The following is a 17,425-nucleotide window of genomic DNA, read 5'->3' as shown; positions in this document are numbered from 1 at the left end:
ATCTTATCACATGCAAGAGGACACTATTGGCAGTATCAAGGAAAAGAAAGCGAGAAAGTGATAGAGCAAGAGATACAACTAGAGTCAACATAGGACTCACTTTTACTCACAAGGAAGAACTCAGCGAAAAGACAGGATACAAGACAGTTGCCAATTAACCTTTGTTAGGGGGCAGAGCTTCAGTAAAAACTGCTTTATTAGGGACCTCAGAAATCCATAAACCCAGCATCTGTCATTATTAATGGCATTACATGTGCAGTGGTTTGCATCAGTGTCTTAAAAACAAAGTGTGCCAATAAGAAAGACTGAAATATTTGTTTACCTTTCCTATTTGTCTGATGGAAACAAAACATATAAGAGAAATAACCTGAAAAACAAAAGTTTTGTTCACAGTTTCTCCACAAAAAAAAAAAAAAAACCTTATAAAACTATAAAACTTATTTACAAAAACAGAATAAATGTGTTTTTGTTGTTGTTGTTAGTCAATACTAAACACTGAAAAACAAAGCCACTCCCTAGCTGCTTTTTTATATGAATATTGTATTGATTGCTTTGCACTCACTTGTTCCAACGGGTCAACACGATATCTTACATAACTGCGCTTTGCCTGGCGTACTTGTCCCAGCTTGGCTGCGCTGTGAGCTCACGCAGCTGCATTTTGTTGTTGCTGTTGTGTTTGCTTGTTCTCCCTGAATATGTGCCTCTCTGTTGGCATTTGGATCAAATTTGCTCATTGTCTCACTTCTCTGTCTGTTGATCCATCCATTCCCCCCACCCCCCTCTCTCTCTGTCACCCTCTCATCCTGCACTTCACATCTTCTCTCTGGGATCTCAGTAAGTGCCAGGCAGGGCGTCCCTGGAGTGACCTTGGGGGTAATGAGCCCCTGATCACGAGTCAGGAAACTCAGTGATCAACACCCCACCCATCATCCTCCCCTTTACTCATACAACACACACACACACAAAGTCTACACAGCTATCGTATGCTCAGCCCACAAAAAGAAATAGTATTGGAGAGCAGGGCAGCAAGGCAGAGGTGCAGATGAAAAGAGCCTAGAGAAACTTTTGCTCTAAGCCGTAACATACAACTACCAGACCTCCAGAGCAAAGTAAGTGGCTTCTTCCTTTCAAGGTGCACACGAACTGGTATAGGCATGTTGTTGAGAGGGTGTAATGTGATGTTGAGGTTGTTTCTTAAGCAGCTGGCAAGTTCTGAGTTCAACTGCAGTTCTGCAAGACTCATTTGTACAAGTTCCCAGGCTGTTTGGTGTCTGTTTATAAATCTGTTGGACTTCATGATGTGTTTGGGATTTTTTAATTAAGTTTCCTTTAAAAGTCACAAACAAAAGAAAACTTGTTGGGAAATTGGCAAAATGTACTACCTAAAGTGTATTAATGTTGCCAACAATACTGTTTTGCATTTCTACATTTCTGTCCTGACATTCTGCCTTTTGGTGAAATATGGTTGCTTTGTAGACATGGTCCTAATCACTTTTCGTTGTTCTTCCCATTTTAAGCTGATTTTCCCTTGAGGCTGTTGATACAAGATAATAAACATATGGAAATATAAAGGATTATTAAGCTTAAATGCTGAGAATTATAACAACAGATGGAAAAGTGGCTTGTAGACATAGGGTAAACAATCAGAAAGACCCAATAATCCAGCAGCCATGGGCTATGGAGTGTGGTGTTAAATCATTAACAGGGCCGTTCCTCAGTGATTAGACTTCAAACATCCATATGTTTTGTTTATTATTGCTATCAGCCAAAAAATGTGCAAGCCCAATTAAGTCACTGTGTGCATGTAAGCTGGTAGAAGTGGACCACATTTTCCCAGGATGTTGTAATTTGGGTCAGGCCTGACTGGAATGACAAACCCGGCACTGCTGTATTGTAGCAGCATTATGTGATCCAGCAGACCTTCTGCTTGCGTTGCCATGGTGTTCTTCAGCCCCAGTATAGCAACCCAAGTCAGACCAAACAGTGTTCCTCTCTGTCTTATGGGCATTCCTTCAGCAGACAAAAGCTTTTTCTGGCTCATTCTAGCTCGAAATGAGGTACTTGCTTCATTTCTTTAGAATCAACACATGGTGTGGTCCTGATGAAAGAGCAGGGGGAGATTAAACATGAAGTGGAGATGAGCTTGAGAAACCTGCTTTGGTCTGTAGGAAGTCGGAACACAATGTGGATTAAGCTGGATGACAGCCAGCAGGGGCAAACTCAGAGAAAAATGCTTAATTTCTAAACACGTCCTGGCGTTTTCCTTACAAGATGGCCTCCAAGAGGACATAGCAATATATTTGACACATTCTGCCCTTTTCTCTAATAAAAGGCTTGCCCCACATGCTTCACCACGTGATCTTGCCTATATGTCAATGTGTTTAAGCACAAAGCCAGTTCATTTCCTTCTGTGTCCTTTCAAATGCTTTGACGAGGCCCTTCTCTATGGAGGAGCTGGAGCAATAAGGCAAAGAACTGCACTGTTAGGGCCCTGAGAAGTCCACTCCAGGGGGGAGGGAGGCGCTGTGAATGGAGCCAGTTCTCATCTATAGGGCACAAGTAAGAGAGCGCTAGAGAGGAAGAGGGTAGGGGGGTGTGGACATACACAAAGGTCCCCACATTGAGCGACTCGTTTATTTTTGTGGGGTATGCACTGACCCTTCACATGTGGGATGAACAGAACAGACCATGATGGGATCCAGAGAGGCTCCACAGAAGGGGAATGCACAATAAGGGGATGGATAGGAGAAAAAGAGGAGGGAGTAGATGCCAGGAGAGAGGCCTGTATAGGGACTATCCTTAAAGGACTACATTTCTAAACACAATAGTGCAAAAATCACAGTAAATCAGAGCTGGAAAAGGTGATCATGTGACCCTTAAAAAATAATCCTGATGTCTCGGTGGACTCAATGAGTCTACTAAAATAATTTCTGACATTTTTTACTCAATAAGAATGAATAATAAAATGTACAGATCTAGAATTAAACTGGAAAAAAGTTTGATTCGGTTGAATTACACATTGGAAAACATATATATTAATCATCTGAATCCTACAGTTTCTATAATCTCAGCTGTCAGTTTTGTAAACAACATCCTTCTCATGACCAAGATTTATTACCTTCATCTTGACTACATAATGTGGTTCAAGTAATGCGGTGAGTTTATTGGTTTCTTCATCTCTAATCATCTTATGACTCCCTTCCCCAAGTTATAACCACCAAGAGCACATGCTGTTACACCCAGCCTATTAAATTTATTATTACTGTTATAGTGTAGCAGTGGTGCAACCTATTAAATTTCGAAAGTTTATAGTTTCTAATCGAATACTGGACATCATCCCAACACAGCGGGTCTGAGAGTATACTGCTAGCCGTGTTACAGACAGTAAAATTGATCAGCTGTCTGTTTCAGAGCCTCCATGTGTGATGCTGTGGCCAATGCGTTTCTGTAAAGGAAAATTAAGCTGAGCCTACTACTGCACCACCAGCTGCAACATATTTATTAAAAATGGTTGTATGCACCCAGGTGTTGTGTTTCCTTCAATACAAATCAGAACCAAAGCAGCTAACTACCTGTGACTTTCTGTAACTTTTCCTATTGTGCTAAAAAAACAAATTTCAGTGGGGATTTAATGGTTTGTTTTGACCAGTGTTAAAGGTTCTATAGATATTAGGCTTTACTTCACCTCCCTATACGATCAGTGTATTGTCCTCATCTTCAAATACAATGCGTCCAACCCCATTCAGGGGTGGAGGGGCCATTTTTGGCCTAAAATCAACTGCTGACATTTACCACTTATTATTTCAGCGTCTGTATATTAAGGTTTAGACAAAGCTACGTTGGCAGGGTTAAAAATTAATCTCTACATTATACCACCTGCGGAGATTTTTCTAGATGTCATATATTATCTGGATTGGCCAACCTGATGCAGATTATAGGGGTGATAACAACTCTTAATGGCCATTTATTACGTCCATTTTTTCAACAAGGATAATTTAACTTTCCTTTAGAAAATTTATGTTGTGATGTCATGTATGCTGAAATAAAAATGGACCACAAAGGTAGTCAGGAAATTGTATTTATTTTTAATAGGACACTTTACATTTTCTAATTATCACACTTTGAGCCTCCCACAAGAATCCAGCTGACAGTTTCTACTGTGATGAATGACTGCAGCAGCACCACCGGAGGCTGTTAGGTTAAGGTTAGGATTGCTAATCATGTAGAAAAATGGATGTTCTCACTGAGAACTGAGACATCAAGCAAAAAGCTGTTACATCACGAGGGTGAGACAAAGCGTCTATAAAGCCGTTAAGGTTGAGTGTTGCTGGTCTCCTTTGTCTGGGAGGCCCATTGAAAGAGCTAGATGCCTTTTGGATTCAACAAAAGGTTTGTGTTTGTGCTCAAGTGTTCTCCTTAGTGGCTAGTTTCTCATTTCTTCCTTACTTAAAATTAGGATTTTTGAGTTTCTACTTTCCTTACCTTCATGCTGGTTTGACGTCATCCTTGGAGAGCTAGTGATAACCTGAGGCTCTCATCCATTGTTTTATTGTCCATTAAGCATACTGGGACAAATCCCAGCTGGCTTTCACTGATGAACGATCGAATAATCCATAAAGTTTTCAATGACTCTGTCTATCTCATTACTGGTTGTATGAGCATGAGCACGTTTTGCTGTACATGTGTAATCAAGCTTCACCAACTGAACCAGGCCACCCCCCCTACTTCCAGGTTGGTCCCAGTGGATAAGCCTAGGGCCACTTTCCCTAGCAAATGTCTTCTCTCCATTGTAATGACTTGGCTCATTAGTGGATCATTCGGCAGCCACCTATATACACTCACATAGACACAAACACACACACAAACTCTCCCCGGGCTTTGCAATAAGTGACTGGAAGGGCAAGGGTGTCATAGCTGGATGCAAATCTCTACCTACAGAAAACCTAAGACTTAATTGGATGCATTGGATTGTAATTTCATGTAGTGCACATTAAAAGGTACCTGTAAAACTTTATATTCACAAACAATAAATCACTTTTCCTAGTTCTCATTCCTGAGGTGTCATACAGTCATTTCTGAGATATGCACCAAGGTTTCCACTGGTGTCAGCACTGTGATTTATGTGCAGGGGCAATGTTAGGTGCTGGGAGTAAATGCTCAAGCTGATAGCAAAGGTATGCAACATGATGAGTTGCAGGAGTGTCAGCAGAAGTTGGGATTTTTTTTCTCATCAAACTGGGATTAGAGACCAAAATGATCCATTAGTTTAATTTGGTTCATACATAGAAACAGCCATGACCTGTGGGATTTTCATGTGCTGGGTTACTGGACCTTTTCTTTTACATTTCTTCATCAAGTTTGTTTTCTTGTTAGATTTTACTTCTTGTTTTATTTTACCTGCCCCTCAAATGTCATTAGTCCCTCCGTATATTTGGCTCCTTCTTTGTAATTGCTGTTAGTTGCTTCTGTTTTGCTTTTTGTTTGTTTTGTTTTTGTCTGTATTGTGTTTTCACTAGATTTTAGTCTCTTATTAATTTAAATGTATTTTTTCTGCCCCATTTCTTCTTAAAAAAATTGCAGTTCTTCATCTGGCTTGTCGTCCTGTGTCTGGCTCCTGCCTCCTTTAAACTACACCATGGATCATGACAGAAGCTGCACTTTCTATCGCTTTCTATTTGAAGATGTTTTTATTATTTTTTCTTTAGAGAAATTTGTTTTCTTGAGGTGGGAAGAACAAAACAAAGTTCATTCTGACCAGTATTTCACTCTGCAGTCTCACTTTCATTTATTTAAATTAAGTTTGATTTAAGTGAACCAAATGCAGGAAGGAGACGACAACTCGTGGAAACGTGGGGAAACACAGCATGAACATATGCACACGTAGAACGATAGCGAGGAGAAATGGCTCTTGGTAAGACGTGGAGTGAGAATGAAGTAAAACCTCGGATAGAAATGTGGTCAAAGCAAGGCCGGCAGGTTCTGATGAAGCTCCATGTTCTGCTCCCGTGTGGTGGAAAGAGGAGGAGGGTGAGAAAGGAAGACTTTATTCCAAAGGTTTGGCTCATTTGACTAAGTGCAGTGTAAAAACAAACTTAGACAAGAATAATAATAATAATAATAATAAAAAACAAAAACACAAAAACATAATTTCCTGCCAAATTTTTATTACACCACTCTCAAAGCATACATTGAAAGCTCTTTAACACTCCACAGAGAATCAAACAGAATCAATATCGGTGCCTTAAAAGTGCATTCTGTTCATTCACCAACAGGGGGCGTCTTCTGAAGTTTGTCATAGCAGTATATGAGAAATGTCACTGCTCTGTTAATTAAACTTTTTTTTCTTGTATTTGGTACTGAGCAGGTAGATCCCAGCTGTTATTCACAGCTCGTTGGCTGAAAAGAGACTGAAGCTGAGCAGCGAGGCTCTAAAATTAAAACAAGGAGTGAGAAAAGTTTTATGGAAGTGCAGGAGAACCCATCAGTGTAGTCATTTAATTGTTTGTAATACCATATAAAAGATTTTTCTGATAAGAGGAAGAAACATGGATATGGTTCATTTACCCTGTGAGCCCTTTGCTGTGACACAAATAGCTTTAAAATCTTTAGCAAAGCAAATAAAGGGAAAAGCTGGAAGCTTTAGCAAAATGGTCACAGAGGGAATTCAGGTCCTGAGGGGGCCTCCTTACCTTTAGAGTATGCAAATCTCATTTGAGTGGGAAAAGTTTACCTCTGATGAACTGAGAGATAAACTTGCGTGTCAACAAGAAAAGTAAAAGCTTGAAACTTGCACATGTAGTAGTTAATTAGACATTTTTCATTCTTTAACCTCACAATGATAATAAGAGCTTATTGGAACATTTGCTTCAGTACATATCCAGTCCTGGTTTATCATAAAAGAAGTCATTTTACCTGTGAATACACCTCTTGTTGAAAATGCACAAAAAGAGCCACATTATTGACTTGGAAGGTTTTCTCCCCCAATGCAGAACCTTGCTAAATGGCTCAGAAGTAGACCCTGAAGGGACTATTAAATAACATGCAGCCAATATGCTACTAAAGCTCCACCTAAATGCTGTAATCTATCGGCTCAATCAATGCAATCTCATTTTATGTAGAACCGCTCTTTGGCTGCTTCTGAGCTGGTAGTGAATTCGACCCCTCCACAAGAGTTTTTAGTGATATAATCATTCTGCAGATAGAATTTGATTCTTGCATGGTGCAAACAAAGAGTGTGAATTATGAGATGCTGGTAGCAGGTTACTCAGTCTAACCAGGATGGTGGGATTTGTTGTGATGTGGAAGCTGATGTTGAATGGAAAGTTTAATCGATTGTGAGCATCATTGTGAACCACAGTCATTTAGTACCTTTTTCTTTGTTCCACCAATAGTTGGAGAGCTAAGAGCAGAGAAACATCTCTAATTTAAAGGTTTGCATTGTTCATTATGAAACCAGTCATGTTTCAGGTTTGCCAATCACATAGAAAAGAAAGGAACTTGTCTTTTTCCTTCTGCAGCTTTTTTAAAATTATGCCAAACAGCAGTTACTTCAAGGGATAAATCTTCCAAATTTAAAACAAGAATAATTTGAAACAGTTAATGCAGCCTCTATGTGCTAAAGGGGGGTTTCTAATCCTTTGTTAAATCTCAGTAGGATTTAATCAGGCCAGTTGGAGAGTTGCAATGGCAGTGGGATGGCTTCCTACTCCTGCAGGGCAGCACATTCTGGATAAAGTTAAACACATATGATGGATGCAGAGAGGATTAGATAGTCCCACTTTATGGTTGCAAACAGCAAGCATGGCTTTATGTCCACCCACCAATGAGTGATTAGAAACCAGGATTGGAGTGTCATTGCTTCCTAAATACCATCAGATGTATGTACGTGTCATAGCTGTTCCTTTTAGCTGCAGCCGAGTTACTGGAGAGTTAAAAGTTTCATCCACATGGAGGCAAAAAGAGGGGAGGGGGACTAAGAGAGGAGATGTGAGTAGGAGGGTGTCTGGAGAGAATCATTAGTCATTTGCATTAGTATTCCATCCACAGCTTGTGCTGTGAAACAGCCGGTCCATCCAAACAAACAACCAACAGAGGGGGGATGCCTCATTATAACTTCCCTCCTTTTGTCTCCCCTGGAGTTCACATTCCATCTGACCATAAACACCAGGCCAGGGCTGCGACCTTGCCCTCTGTCTGTGCTGGAGTTTAGTGATGTTAGTGGGGCTGGTAAAGCAACAATTCACATGCAGTTCAGTTCATGTTGATGACAGCGCAGGGCAGCGTCCTGGGGAAGAAAGGCATCACATGAATTTGTATTGTTGAGTTCTTGGAGCCTTTTAGATTTACAACTGAGGGGGAAAAAGGCTGAAAAATTATGACGTTGAAAAGCCAAACACTGCAGTTCCCTAAATGGCCAACTAAAGCCGAGCTCCATCCAGCCTGCAGATAACGCCATGGTAAAATAACAGACTTTAAAATCATGTTTTGAGCTCTAAAACTAATTTCTCTGCTCATGAAAACTTGCCACGAATGCATCTTCATATGATTCACCCATTCAAATTCTATTAAAGATGAAATAAAAGCATAACTAAGGATATGGTTATTCAGCTTACATGGACAGAGTTTTGATTAGTGTTACTGAGCACAAACCCTGGGGGCCCTGGGAGCCAAGGAGACCTGGTCTTGTTTCAGAAACATGATATTCCACACAGAGATACAACATGTCTAAATGAGACATAAAGTAAGAAATAAAAAACAATCAAAAGTGGGACAAAAATGACCTCAAAGAGATGGAAAATAAATCCATAAAGCAACATAAAAATGAACAAACTGACACAAAAATTAGCAACATTATAAACTAAATGTAAGACGTGGTTTTATAAAATTACCACATGAGACAAAAAGCAAACAAAGATGCATAATGAGCACAAAGTGCAACAGAGGAGGTACAAGTTGATTCTTTATTTCTTTTTAAAGGTCAAATCTGGCCACAAAATAACTTAAATTGACCATTAAGTGACTCAAAATGATTTAAAATATAACCAACATTAAGAACTGAATACACATAATTACATAATGTAGATGCATGGCTTGTTCGGTGATTGTTTTAGTCCTGTGCAGGATAACAGAGGGGTCCTCATCATGCTCAGCAGCCAAAATGAGAAACTCAAAGCTGGTTCTGTAGACACTTCCATATTGTTTACATGGTTTGTGTTCACTCCTCCTGCAGTATGAGACATTTTAGACATGTAGAAAGGACGTCCTTTCACTCTTGAAACGCCCACTCCCGTCTCCATCCTTTCTCAGCTGCACCCCAGATGTCACAGAAGGACGCTGCTCCTCACAGCTGGCACACGAACCTCTGACAGACTCTTTACAACAGCTATACTGAAAATGCTTCCAACAAACATAGAAAATCATGTGTTTACACCTTGAAAATACACATGACAGCATGTTCATTTGAATCAGGTGTGTTGCTGCAGGACACAACGCTGCAGGGCATCGGCCCTCAAGGACCAGAGTTGGTCATCTCTGGTTTAACTTGTCAAAAAAAATGATAAATGTCTCATAATAATGTCTCAAAACTAAATTTGAACCAGTGCATATTAACATTGGAAGTATACTGTTCCCAGAGAGGTGTGTGAAGCAACGGTTTGTTTTTTTTCAAGATTTTTAAGATTACTTTAGGGTTCCTTGTAAGTCATAAAAAGAGTTAGCCAATGATTTTAACAAAAAAGTGGCTTGTAAACTTCATTTAGGGTCATAAGGAGCTAAATTAGCAGTGACAACTTTGCTTCAGTTGGTTGGGGTCTTTCTCTGTTAGCTTGGAGTTTGATATGTAGCAAAAGCTGCTTCTTGTCTTACATGTCAAGATTAAAGTTGTAAGAGTGAGATGTGAGTTGAGCTAATTTTAACCTGAGCTAATGTTTTAGCTTCATTCAGCAAGATGACCTAGAATCTGTCTGATGAAGATGAGACTGTGCTCCTACGAAGAATCCAGGCCATGATACACAAAGCTAAAACACCTAGATTAATACTTCCAGGTACAGAAACAATGCAGAATTTGTCACGTAGGGTCTTAATCCCAAGTGCTTCCACCCATTCACACGCCAACATCTTCCAGACTTCCAAGACTTTCCATGTTTTCATCTGCTTGGTCATGTCGAGTTAATCTGAAGTACCAAGTAGTTCCAGATATCCAGAAACTGAACTGATGGGCATTTCTCCCATTTATATTTTGACTTTTTCTTGGATTACATAAAAGGCTCTTTGCCAGTCTGCTTCGACCCCAAAGTTTTAAGTGTTTCTTTATTCCGGCACTCCTTATCTAAATAAATCAGATTTCCCTTCGAATTGTCCTCCAGTTCTGCACAAATCTGTAAATGACATGTTGATCTAAGCCATGAGAGACCTCGAGGACTGGAGTTTGAAAACACTGATCTATGCCATCACATAACTCAACTTTTTCAGGTATCTAATGCAAAAGCCAGATTTACTCAGACATCATGCTTTAGTCTTTTTGGTTTGTTTGCTCCTCGCTTCATCCATCAGATACATCAGCCTGCAGAAGTCATGTGATTGAATCCCAGCATGATAATTTCATTAAATTAAATAAATAAGCAGTTAAATTTGAAAACAGTTGTCTTTGACATGCACTTTGTGTCAGCCCAGCCTTTTTAATAGGTAGGGGTTAGGGTTAGGGTTGATATTTTTATACTTCTCAGTCAACATATTCAATACTTTTTAAATATAACAATACCAAAACATGCCCTTTTGTTTTTGTTTTTAGAGTTTTAGGCAATAAAATTACATTAAAAACCATCCCTGGTGTATTCCCTCCATGTCTTCATTGTCACATGATTTTGTCCTGATTCAAAGATGCTGCTGCTAATGTCAGCGATGGTGTTCTTTCAGTTAATTAAAGTTAATTCATTTATATTATTTTGTAATCTAATTATGTTTATTATCATATAAAAGATTCATTTGTATCATATTTTAAATTAATTTACTCATAGTATTTATGTTCATGTGTTTTATTCATATTTCATGTTGGCCTTGAAATAAAGATACTAGTCTGTACAGCTGAGTTTTTTCTTTACGGGCAAAAAGTATGAATGCACCAATACCACATTTTTTCTAACCGAGTACAAGTACAAGTTTTTGCGATACTGAGAACTGATACTAATAAATCCCATCACAGTTGCCTGGTAAGCAGTGAGGATCAGACAGTCAGATGTGATGACTGACTGGTTAGTTGTGTGCTGCAGCATCTTCTATATGTGATGCTGGAAATCTGTCAGAATCTTCAGAAATAAAGAGGATAAAGTGGTTTTTGGTGGATCCAGCTGACAGCAGCACCTTTATGACCAAAATCAGCTTCTCTCACAGAGCTAATGCCAAATTCAGAGAGAAATAAATAAAAGATAACGCCTTAATTCTACAGATGAATGTTTGTAGCGGCTAAATTTCCACCCAAAGCCACAGAGGGGCAGTTTGCACGGGCACGGACGCACTCGCATATCACTAGCTGGTCCTCCATTTGTGTGATTGATGAATGAAAAAGTATCCAAACTTCATTATTTTACTTTGATTAGGATTTATCACTCATCCCAATGACTCTTCTTTTCCTTGGCAATAATCCACAGTACAGATCCCACTCCATCGTAAAGTCCAATCCTCACATAAACAATAAGGCAAATTTTTTCTATAACACATTTCATGTACAAGACAATTCAAAGTGCTTTCCCCAAACATAAAAACATTACAGCAAGGTGTATTTGAAAAACAAAGATTAAAAAAGATAAAACTGATTACATAAAAACAGAAAGAAAAAAAAGCTCAGATAAAGAAATAAAGTTAAAGTTAAGTTAACAAGCAGCAGCAGCAGCGGTCAGAACTTGTTTGCTTCCTCCGTACAGCAACACCTGTCACCTAATAGGTAGTTCCTACCTTTACGGCTCTAGCAGTTAAATCCAGTGCCCCCTACTGGAGCATTGACAACATCTGAAAATGGCTCTTACAAACACATTCATTTCGACAACCTTAGTTTTATCACACCAGTTTCAGTATCAGAACACTTTAATACAGAGTACAAATACACACACATAGTTTCAGACCAATTTCTGAAACTGGTATCAGTGTATTCATGTCAAAAAGGATCAGTATCAATAAAGATGAAAAAATACCAGGTACTGTAAAATGTTGGTATCGCTCATCCCTGATAAGGGGACTGAATTTGATTATTAATCATTTTCCACTGAAAATGTGGTCTTCTACCCTTTTTCAGCTCGAGTAGCACTTTGAATCTTTCACCTCGTTCTTGTCTCAGAGGGAAGCAGCTCTGCTCTCCAATCAGCTGTCAGCTTTGGAAACAGTTAGACCACCTTAACCTCAACCGTTTGTTTTACACACACTGAAGGAAAAGTCAGTGACATCCTCTGCAGTGCACGCACGCGTGTGTCCTCCGACTCATCTAATGCCCAGTGGCAAGTTTAAAGGTTTGGTTTAATGCCCCAGGCCTCTGACTGCAGGAAAAAGCCACCTATCCTTATTGTACTGAGCCTCCACCTTCCCGTTCCACCCTCTTTAACCCTACAGCCGCCCTGCAGCTGAGCACAGACTGTGTCGCAGAAGGGCTGCTGGCATTTACACAGCAGCTCTGAGTTGTGTTTTCATTTTGAATGGGAATGATTGGATCTGGCCATGCGGTAAAATGGCTCCCTTTTTTATTTGGGAATTGTGTCATACAGCGTTGCAGCGTTTATGGTTTGGTAAATAAAGCTGGAGTAAAATAATATTTTTTGCTGTGGGGGGGAGAAGCAAAAAGGAGATAACTGGCTGCAGCTCTGTCAGGGATCGTCTGTCATCCAACTCATCAAATCAGCTCTCTGATTTTCCTCTTTAGCTAATGAATTTGCAGCCACATTCATCAGCCTTGCAATGGCAGATAAACAAGCTTTAGCTGATTTCATAGTAGAATAAATTAGTTGGCGTGGATGCTGTGTATTGAATTTCCATCAGGCTCTCCAGCTAACCTCAGGCGGTGGATCTGCACGTGCCCTCCTCCTCCACTTCAAACTCAGTTTCACAAACAGATGAAGAGGCACTGCCTGAATTTTACAGGATGATGCTTAATTTAGTCAAAGTATGTTAGTGTGATGAAGACCCACAGAGTGCATCATCTTCATCTGGCTGGTCTAATCGATGCTGTTTGCTTCTACTAAGCTTGAAATTCCTGCCAATACAAGTTATAGACTTGAGAGGACCAAGCTGTGTGAAGCAGCCAGTTTGATCTCCTTGTGCCAAACGGACCCGACAACAATGCGATAAAAGTCAGAGATTTACTTTGTGTGAAAGTCATGTCCTTGACAGATCTGGGATGTCCAATCTCCCTCTGTTCACCATCCTCAGTAAATAGGATTCCTGCTTCTTCAATGGCTGGAAATGAGACTGTCACTGGGTCCTGGAATATAGTATGTTACAAGCCATGTTTGATTGGCTGAGGGTTGTGAAGGAGCCCAGCGGAGCTGGAAAGGAGTGACACTATCATTGCAAACTGCAGAAAACAAGCTAAAATTGGAAGTTTTTTTCTGTCCTACAATATCTCTGTAAGACACCACTGTTTCAGTTTGTGGAGAGAAAAGAAAACCTTCAGGTGAGCTAATTTCTATTTTGCACTTTTAAAGAAAAACATTCAGTTAACTAGAGTATAATGTGTTCTTCTCTACCTCACCTCTTCCTCATAATATTCCAAGGTTTTTCTCGTGAAATGACAACTTTTTTATCTTGAAATATTACGTTTTTTTCCCTTCATAAAACTACGACTTTATTCTTTTATTTTTTCTTTTATTATTATTTCAGTTTGTGAAAAATAGTTATTTTTCTTAATGTAGCCCTAACACTAAAATTTGAATGTTTCAGGGAAAATATTGGAGTGGGTGAAACAGGTAGAGGCAGCTGACCAGGTGAAAGAAGGCGTGGCCTTCATCCTGAACCAAAGTTCCTTTATTAGTCGGAGGCATTTCCATGTGTCCTAATGCGCTTCAAGTATTTTTTAACCACCTCAAATGAGCCTTTTTGCACACTTTTTGTTAGCATTTTATCCATTTCCATAAAACTTAAAAGAGTATTTAAACCCAGCAAATGTGAATGATGCCTGCCATGTTATCCGTGGTCATCCAACCAATAAAAGGAAAACAACGGGCTGATTTTAGCCTCAGTTTCCAGATGTGCTACTGAAATTGATGAAAAAGTAGTTCAGAAATAAAAATAAATCCACTCTTCCCTGATGTTTTTTTGTCTTTGCAAAAAAAGACATACATTCTTTTTAATTGACTCAATGTTTGTAGTGAATTCATTAATAAAAAAGACTTTCAGAGAAAATATTTACATGGTTTTATTGCTGAGGAAAACAAGGTTGAAGTGAAGTAAAGGCTTCATGTTTAACATGTTAGACTCAACCTGTTTAATATCATTGACTAAAAGAGAGAAGTACAGTTTTGACATGACTGAGAGCTTCTTGTAGTCGGTGGGTATTTCATGCCGGTTTCACTGAATTAATGCTGATGTACCGCTGTGGTCCAGGCATCTTTAACATTCCCGACAAGCCTTTGTTCTTTCCCTGTTTTCATGTCTGATAACTAGCAACCCAGAGGGCGAAGCTCTGTTGGCTGCGCACTCTGAAAAACCTTTCTGTTTGATCAACCTCTAACATATCTGAACAATTTAGGCAGGAATGAGTGCAGGTAATTCAAAGCCTGCCAAAGGGGTGTTTTTTAGGAGAGATGGCGTGCAGGCTGACAATGAGCAGCGGTGGAATTCTGTTTTCCCATTTCTGTGCTGATGCAAATGAGAAAACAAAGCAACCCATCAACTATCCACAACTACCATCACTACTGCTGATATTTTTAAATGAACCTCTAATAAGACTGACATCTTCCATCTACTAAGACCATTTGGAGCAATCCTTCCTCTCTCAAAACCATTTCTGCCCTTCCTCAGGCAATAACTTATTTCACCCAGTTGAGGCCAGCGTGAAGTGGATGAGGTCATCCACTCGATGTGACAACCATGCAGCCAAAAGAGAACATTTTAAACACCTTCACGTGGAGGTCACAGTGAAGAGAGGAGCGCAGATATAATGTAGCCCACAATCACCGTGAGGAGATCAATGGGGCATCGAGCAGAAGGAAACAAAGACACACAGTGTCTGACTGGGCGAGAAGGTAAATGATGAGGCCATTGTCTGAGGGAAAAGAAAGCACGAGGAGTAAAAGCCCCGTTCAATGCTGCTGTTGTTGGTGTCATTAAACACACGTACTGCAGCAGAGGTCAGGGCCTTTATAAACAGATCATGAGAGCCCTCTACTGACAGTTAAATCCAAAGAAACCAATATCTTCACCACCAACAAAGTAAACTCCCCTGTTTGCAATTTTGCCATCGATTAAGAAGAAGAATGGACTTTACTGAACATGTTGGATTAAGTTGCTTTTTCACCCTTCATGCAGAGAATTGGAGGCAGAACTGGGAAAAGATGATCTTCATTCAGCTCTCAAATCTTTATTTAAACACCCACCCACTGCTTTAAAAGATATAAGGTAATAACTTAGAGAAACAAAGGGAGGTACAGAGGCCATAAAGAAAACAGCAGGGATGTGCTACAATTTTAGATAACTTCCAGAAGTGACCAGTAATTTATTTTACACATCTTATATGTGATGCTGTGCAACTGCAGGGACTATGTGAAAAACTGCAGAGGATCATTTTAATTTTTATTATTATTAACATTTAACAGATTAATGAACTGCAATAAAAATGTTAATATATTAAGAATTAAACTTAAACTCTAAACTGGCACCTGATAAAATCAGAAACTACAATGAATGTACACAAATCAGAAGTAAGATATAAATTACTACTAATTATCAGTGATGTTATAAAGATGAATATGAAATTATTATTGATACCTGACAGATTTTTACAACCCTAATTATCAACATGTAAATAAAAACATAAAGCCATATTTTATTCCCAATAGAAAATAAATGACATAAATTTCCATTTCATGGAAAATCTGACCTGATAGTGAATCTGATGCAGCAACACATCTAGAAAAAGTAGTTCCAGGGTGGTGTTCAGCACGGTGTAAAAAGTAGTTCCAGGGTGGTGTTCAGCATGGTGTAAAAAGTAGTTCCAGGGTGGTGTTCGGCATGGTGTAAAAAGTAGTTCCAGGATGATGTTCGGCATGGTGTAAAAAGTAGTTCCAGGATGATGTTCGGCATGGTGTAAAAAGTAGTTCCAGGGTGGTGTTCAGCATGGTGTAGCATCTCTTCTTCTAACATGTCTGGAAAAGTCTGGGAAGTGAGGAGACCAGTTGCTGGAGTTTTAGGAGAGGAATGTTGTCCCATTCTGGTCTGATGCAGGATTCTAGCTGCTCTACAGTCCTGGACCTTGGTTGCTGGATTTCCAGACGTCTGGATGGGAGCAGATGTTGCTCTAAAACCTCCATGTACTTTTCAGCATTGATGGAGCTTCACAGATGTGGAAGCTGCCCACGCCATAGGCACTAATGCAGCCCCATCCCATCAGAGATGCAGCTTTTCACCTGTCCACTGATAACAAGCTGGACGCTCCCTCTCCTCTTTAGTCTGCAGGACACGCCGTCCATGTTTCCACAAACTAGTTCACATCTTCATCCAGGTTTCCACTTTGCCTCAGACCATTTTAAATGTTCACATCTGGCTTCTTCTCTGCATGATGGAGCTTTAACCTGCATTTGTGGGTTTCAGGGTGAACTGTGTTCACAGACAGTGGTTTCTGGAAGTCTTCCTGAAGAAGGTGGGGACTATTTGCCCGGGCAGCATTTATCTAGTATTCTATTGGCTGGAGGATGTTAGACAGATGGCTCATTCAGCAACCCAAAAGAGGAAAAATATTCAAGAGTGGAAGTTCGGAGAGGATGTGTCTGAGTGTGAGGGAAAGAGACACCTAATAACTTTTTCCATTTTATGATCTGTGGAGATAAATTTGACCCAGTACACTCAGTAGATGGCCCTCTGGGCATCCACCTATCCTGCCTATAGCAGTGATCTTTACTTTTTTCTGTATGAGCCCCACATTGAAATCACAAAGACAACAGGCGAGTCACTTCTGCCATACAACACAAAACGGCAAACAAAACTCCAGCATTTGTTGGTATTTACTGTTTGTTGGTGGAGGACAAACAGAAATTCACACGTTCATTTGGTTTGGCTCGTGTATGGAGGACAGAAAAAAAACGCAGAGAGGAACAAATTACTTTCTGTTCTTCTTTCCTTGTTTGGCTATGCAACTACAAATGTCTTTAATAAAATAACAAAGTAAAGTAAATCCCCAAACCAAAGTAGCAGAGGAACTGGATTTTTTATTGCTGCACCTAAAACTCCA

The 17,425-nt window shown here is 39.7% G+C and overlaps 1 protein-coding gene across 1 annotated transcript in view; it reads left to right on the top strand.

Annotated features, from left to right (window-relative positions):
* The first annotated feature begins 961 nt into the window (after window positions 1–961).
* Window positions 962–17,425, top strand: part of ptn (pleiotrophin) — a 60,171-nt gene continuing 43,707 nt past the window's right edge. Inside the window, exon 1 of the mRNA XM_041977434.1 lies at window positions 962–1,109. The gene's annotated coding sequence lies outside the window, so the exon portion shown is untranslated. The remainder of the gene's footprint in view (window positions 1,110–17,425) is intronic.

The sequence above is a fragment of the Melanotaenia boesemani genome, chromosome 23 (assembly GCF_017639745.1).
Source record: "Melanotaenia boesemani isolate fMelBoe1 chromosome 23, fMelBoe1.pri, whole genome shotgun sequence".
In the NCBI taxonomy this organism is placed as follows: Eukaryota; Metazoa; Chordata; class Actinopteri; order Atheriniformes; family Melanotaeniidae; genus Melanotaenia; species Melanotaenia boesemani.
The sequence above is the reverse complement of the archived record's forward strand: the minus strand, read 5'-3'. Positions and strand labels throughout refer to the sequence as shown.